This window comes from Quercus lobata, chromosome 2 (assembly GCF_001633185.2).
Source record: "Quercus lobata isolate SW786 chromosome 2, ValleyOak3.0 Primary Assembly, whole genome shotgun sequence".
NCBI lineage: Eukaryota > Viridiplantae > Streptophyta > Magnoliopsida > Fagales > Fagaceae > Quercus > Quercus lobata.
The window spans coordinates 96,233,531-96,240,929 of record NC_044905.1 but is presented as its reverse complement, the minus strand read 5'-3'; positions in this window follow the sequence as shown (position 1 = coordinate 96,240,929).

Sequence of the window (7,399 nt, the reverse complement as noted above, 5' to 3'; positions counted from 1 at the left end):
TGGAGTCCAATTTTGCGTCACGTGTCTATCTAATTTTTTTAATTTTTGTGGCAAGTGAACTATTAAGTACAAAAACTGAAGAATCTAAATTCAATTAAATTCTAAATTATATATATAAAATAAGAAACCATTAATATTTTAAAAATCTATGATTTAAAAAATGTGTAAGCTAATACTATGTATAATTTCAAATTCTTCTAAAAAAAAGTATAATTTGAAATGTATAATTATGATTTTTTTTAATTATACCTATGCATATGCACAGAGTTACACATTAGTTTTATCTATAATTAACGAAATTGAGAAGGGGAGTCAATTTTGATAATTCTTAAAGAACAAAATTTGAATACAAACTTAGTTGTAGTCAAAGGCTACAACTTACACTAAAAAAATTAACATGGTTATATATTTTTAAAATATAACTGTTGAATTACATGTTCTTAACACACATGTCAAATTTCATGTCAATTGAATGTAATTTAGCATTCAATCTATAAACTTATTTTTTATGCATAATTTTAAACTACAAAAAAACTATAAATTTAAACATTTGATTGATAGCATAATTATTTATTTTTTATCTTCTGAAAATTTTGCAAGCATGGAAGTTATAAAAAAAAATGTATAATTCAATAATAGATTTGTCAAAATTATATCTATTAAAAATATATTAAGTAAAGTTGTAGTCTTAGGCTATAACAAAGTTTGTTGCCAAACTTTGTCAATTCTTAAACCTCGATGGTCAATGATACAAAATCGATAGCGTAGAGGTACTGGTTAAAAATGGCCCAAGACCCCTCAATTCTTAAACCTCAATGGTCAATGATACAAAATCAATTGCGTAGAGGTACTGGTTAAAAATGGCCCAATCCCTAGGGGGTCTTTTGCATTTTGGCCATTTTCTTGTACAACCAGATATTGGAAAACTCAATAAACATTTTCAAAAAAGAAAAAAATCAAAAAGTGTTTTAGTCTATATCATAATTATTTATTTTATAATAAGAGTGATAGATAAATATCAATCCTATTATAGAGAGTCGCTTCGAACATGATTTTCTAAATAAACATTATTTTTGGTGAACAGGCACTTGAGAATTAATTGTCAGTGATAGTCCTTAATGAAAGTAGTATAAAACTATAAATAGGAAACCAATGTTAATTTGAAGGGGCCCCTACTCCTTTAACATTTAAAAAAGAAGCCTGTGTTCCATGGGTTTGCAAAGGTGTAGGCTATAGACTAAAAGAATTCCTTCATAAATCACTATTTTACAATGGGTTTTTCCCTATAGATTTAGGGCCGTAAATAAATCAAGTCGTTCATAAACAGTTTGGACTTAGCTCGATAAAAAACTCATTTATGTTTGTTTATTTATAAACAAGTCAAGCTTAAGGTTTAGTTTTAGGCTTGTTTAATAAACAAGTCAAGCCCAAGTAAAAAATATTGTTCATAAACAAGCTTGTGAACACCAAGACTCGATAAGAAAGTAACAAAACAAATTGAGCCTAGACTTATTTATGAATTTGATAATAAAATTGATATGAGTTTGACAAGTAAACTCATATCTTTCTAAAACTTTAATTAATTATAAGTTGAGACCACTCATCCAAACCAAATAGATTAGATAATAAACTTAATATAGGCTTGATAATATACTTATGTTGGATCTCAAGCTCAAACGCATGATATTGAGCTTGAGTTTGGGTCTGATATTGAGCTTGAGCTTGGCTTGACTAATGAATCAAGCCAAGCTCAGTCAAATTCAAGTTTTTATATTTTATAACAAGCTCAAACTTGAACATTATTTGTAGGCTTGTATCAAGCTCAAGATAAGGTTGAACATTCTATTTTTGCTGTTGAGCCGAGCTTAAATATTCACTACTCGACAAAGCTTGGTTTGTTTACCACCTTAATAATAATAGATTACTTAAACAGCAATGGCATGAAGTATGATAATTTCTTCCGTTGTCTTAAAATTTCATATATACATTGTTATGACCCAAATATATATATATATATATATATATGTTGGGTGCCGACACCTACATAACGCCCAACCCACTCTTTTGCTTAGCTCATTAAATGAGCTTGTTGGGCAAGTGCTCAGCAAAGTGAAATGGGTTTGTTAAAGTAGCTTGACTGAAAGAAAAGAATTGGGTTCATCTTTTTCTCTATAATTATGTATAAAAGTCCAGCAACATTTATAAAGGGATGTACAAAAGTCAAGCCAAATAAATGAAGATGTGATGTTAAACTTGTGAGACACGTTGAAGGAAGAAAAGAAGAAAAGGACGAAGAAATATAAAGTAAGGCCATTTGGCCATTTGGAGAAGGGTGAAGAGTGAAGTCCCAGGGAAAGTGAGGATTAAGTGCAGTCTTGAAGAATTGCGTGAGTAAGAGAAAAATAGAGAGTAAGAGAAAATGGTGAGAGATACACAGTGAGGAAGAGAGTAGTGAGTAATTAAAAAAAAAAGTTTTTTTTTACTCAAGTTGTATCTCTAAATGTTGTAATCTCAATTTAATATAGTGAAATTATTCAGAGTTTGTACCGTGGTTTTTCCCTTAAAGGAGAAAAGGTTTCTACGTAAATCTTTATGTTTTTATGTGGTTATACTTCTACTGTGCTTGCTAAAATTTATTCACAGTTATATAGAATTTTTCCCAATAAAAAAAAAAAAATAATATATATATATATATATATATATATATTAGAGCATAATGTATTATAGAAGATTTATTTTTCACTCATTTTGTAAAGAGGATGTTAAGAGATATTGCAAACGGAAAGGAGTGAGACTTATGGAAATCACATTTCAGTCATTTCCTATTGATGAAATAATCAGGCACTCTCCCTTAAATAATGAAAAATCAGGCACTAATTTCCAGAAGCTTATTAAAAAAGAGTCTCAGGATTTTCTTGATTCCTAACCAACATCTATGTTTTGTGATGTCTTTATCTTATCTGTTTGAATAGAAGTGAGTGTATCAACTTTAATGGATGATATCCATTTGAGATGTGAGGTGCTTCGAACCATAGAATAACACTTGAAACGAGTCCATACCGCATACTCCATATTGCCCGAAACAAGTGAACTAATTTCAACATATGCAGGTTTTGTGATGTGGATCACTTTCTTGTTATCCTTGCCAATGTGTTTGATATTCAAAAGGTAATCTCTTTTCCTTGGTTTATTGGGATTCATTGATGTCAAAGTTCCATAAACAATCATCCTATTAGCTATTTATGTTCTCTATATTCCACTACATAAGTGCATCCAATTTTTAATGTATTTCAGTTACAATGGTTCGTGATCTCTTCATCTTTTCTCCACAGCTAGTCCGGTCAAACATTTTCAAATTCTTGAAAGCGAAGGATTAGTGCACAAACACGTGCGCTTGATCCTCCACTTACAATTCCATTAATTTGGTTGACCGGTTGACAATAACAATAACGTTTCACCAAACAATTTTGAAAGGTTAAGAGCCTTATAATTTAGTGATATTGTTTGATTTTTTTAGTTCATGATCTCTTCATCTTTTCTCCACAGCTAGTCCGGTCAAACATTTTCAAATTCTTGAAAGCGAAGGATTAGTGCACAAACACGTGCGCTTGATCCTCCACTTACAATTCCATTAATTAGGTTGACCGGTTGACAATAATGTTTCACCAAACAATTTTGAAAGGTTAAGAGACTTATAATTTAGTGATATTGTTTGATTTTTTTTTTTTTATAATAAGGCTCTGTTTAGATATCGCTTATTGCTGAAAATTGAAAATACTTTAGTAAAATAATTTTTAAATGTTGAATAGTACTGTAGGACCCAGGGGGTCCAAATGAGCCCCTTGGCCTGGCCCAAAAAAAAATAATATATAAAATTTTTATTTTTTTATTATTATTATTATTTGTTTTGATCTTTAAAATAAAATTTTGAACACCCTAACCCTAAATTTTGTTTAAACCCAATTAAAATAAACTTAAAATATGATCATCTTAATGTTATTTTTACAAAATTTTCACAATATTTTTACAATAAAGGTTAAATGACAAGTTGTAATTAGCTTTTTATTTAAACTCATAAGTGGCATCACTTTTTTACATACCTTTAACAACTTGCCACCTAGATTAATTTTATTGTGTAAATGGTGTGTCAGTAGCACTACTCATAAAATTGCTCATTTGTTAAAAAATAAATAAATAAACCTTCTCTCTGGATTTTGGCTTACTTTACCGTTGATGGTAGAATGAAACGGTTTTTTCCTGCATTTTTCTTCTTCATCAACAAAAAATAACACTGCTTGTACAACCAACTGACTGTATTTACATCTATGATTCTTTTCTCATTCTCACTTCTATGTTTTCTTTCTGTCTAATCAAGTAATTTGATAAGTGTTCTACAGTTTTTTGAGTCTAAAAAATCTTAGTATTTGCTCCAATTCCAAGAGAATGACCATGTGTGTGGTTAATCTTATATAAGTTACTATTTTTTTTCCTTAGTATCGTGTTTACTCCCAGACCTACTCTTAGGTGTGTTACTATTCTTCTTTATCATATATTTTTATTTAATTGATATTACATATGATTATAATAAATTATTATTAATTTGACAAATATTATGATTAATTATTTATTTTTATTTATTTATGCATTCAATTGTTGTTTTCTTACCGATCTTTAAACTATTAATAATTTTTTAAGATTATTGTACAGCATAGTTGTATTGTATACTATTTAAAATACTATGTTAGATTATTATATGTAATATGATAATTGTATATACAAAAAAATAAAATAAAATAATCATTTTATTTTTTTACTCCCCACAACAAAATCCTAGCTCAAGACACTATTAACCCACCTAGAAAAAAATCCTGAAGCCGCCACTGTAAGAAAGAAAGGAAGAAATCTGACTTCCATTTGGAATATAATGATATTATATACTATTTGTTCTAATATATAGTTCTACTACTATGGCAAATGGCAACGTAATATCAGTAATGTACGTGGATTCTAGTTAATTTAACTAGTAAAGTCTTTAATAGTTAAATAAGAGATCTGAGATTTAATCCTGATAAAGAACTATCATCATGGATAGATGTTATAGGTTGAAACTCTCTCAAAACAAAAAATCAATAATATACATGAATATATGTTATTGAATGCTTAAATATTTGGGCTAACTAATAATTTATTAAGATATTCTAAATAAATCCATGTGAAATGATAGAAATAACAAATAAGTCAAAAAGAATTGGAAAGTGAAGCAATGGGAGGTAGTTTTTAAGTCATTAGTGGACTAGCTGGGGTCATAACTCATAAAGTGAAAGGAATTTTATATGTTTACATTATACCACTAAAATGTTGGTTGGCTCGTAAAAAAACAATGTTGCTTGACTTTTGGTAAGGACTTGGACCAACATACCTCACAATATGGGTTTAAGTTTCCCTACTAGCCGCGTATTGCGGTCCAAGTAGAGAATATTGTGGTCAAGAGGCAGGAAAACCACACTATCAAATACAATATGTAAAAGAATAATTTCCCAAAGCGGAAGGACAATATAACTTAATTGAAGAGAGAGAGAGAAAAAAAAAAAAAAAAAAAAAGAATGAATGCCAACATGGCGTTAAAATAATGAATAAGTCTTGTGACACAACAAATGCTACAATTCACCCATGTAGCGAATTGTGATTGGTGGATGGATGGGAGTGGATCCATGTGGGGATACCCCTCTACTAACCACAACTCATCAGATGGACGAATTGTGACATTTGTTGTGCCACTTTATGTGGTACAAGAATTATTCTAAAATAATAATGCTTACATTTCTATCTTGAGGCTGGTCATTATTGCAAGAAAGAATGGTCAGCTTATTTTAGTAATTAACGGCTTCTTTTTTTATTTTTTTTCCTGTCCCCTTCCCCTGATTCGTTAGAAAGGAATAGTTGACAAGATTATTCAAGCATCTCACTTAGCAAGACTATTCTTATTGGTCTATATAAATGTTAACGTTATCACAAGAAGTTATATCAACAATTATAAAACATATTATGTCCTTATAATATTATTTATTTATTTATTGATATTGTGTCTTTATATTTCTCTTATAATTAAACAAGTTTAGTGATACAACAGAATTTTGCTATGACAAAATGGTGTGGTCAGGAAAGAATTATTTCCACAAATGTTGATGACACATACTTAGACCGTCAAAGTTCATAAAAGCGTGTACTATAATCCACTCAGGTAAAAGGGTTACAATATTGCCGAAAGATAAGCTATGAGATGAATTTAGATAGTGATGACAAACACGCTTGTCCCACCTGATTTGTCTGTCTCATTTTGTACAGAGTATTCACATTAGGTGTGCTAAAATAGCATAAATTCTCAAATTTGTCTAATAAACTCTAAAATACACCCACATTAGTTTTTTGTATTCAATATGCAAAAAAAAAAAAAAAAAAAATTGTTAGTCTCTTTTAAAATTTAGAAGACACTATAACTTATGCAAATGATTTTTTATTTTATTTTTGTCTCTTTTTGTTGGTTTTTGTGCAAATGATTTGAGGAAATAATAATAATAAAAAAAAATATTTCAATAAAATAAGATAATATAGAATAGATAATCAAATATGAGTGCTTTAAAAAGTGGTTAGGTTAAATAGGAAATTTAGGTTCTTGTTATATAATAGAGAGAAAATTTTAAATAAACTGATGTGAATTATGTTTATAGATTTTTTCTACCATTACAGGAGACATTGTATTCGTCATCATAACCTTGTCTTATTTCGTCATGTTCTGAGTATCTTGTTATTCGCCACCACCCATTGCATTTTTCTCGTGTTCATATCTCACTGTGTTGAGACCAACTTATTAAATATGACAATATCTCAACCCAATCTTGCCCCAACTTGCCCTGTCTTGTCTTTTTGGTTGTTTTCCTACCCGACACTGTTATCATCTTTAGACTTGGAGCACTTAGAGCATCTCCAACAGGACTGGCCATCTCCAAATTTTGGAGAGAAAAGCCACTGTTCACACTAAAAATGAAGTCCAACAGCCTCTCCATCTCTAAATTTTTTTTTAGATTTGCTACAGTAGCTCTCCAGGCCTGGCGAGTACTATAGCAATCACTGTAGCTTTCGCAAAGATTATTTCTCATTAAAATAATACCGGATGAATTAAAAAAATAATTTTTTCTCTTTCCTCCCTTTATCTCTCTCCTCACGGCTACAAACACAACGGCTACAAACCCATCCATCTTTCTCTTAAACATCTCTAAACTCAAGCATAATCAAAATACAAACTCAAAAACATAATCTTAAAATTAATCAAACCATAACAATAAAAGCAAAATCCAATTCTTAAAATAAAGTTGAATCAGAACAAGCAAATATGAAAAAA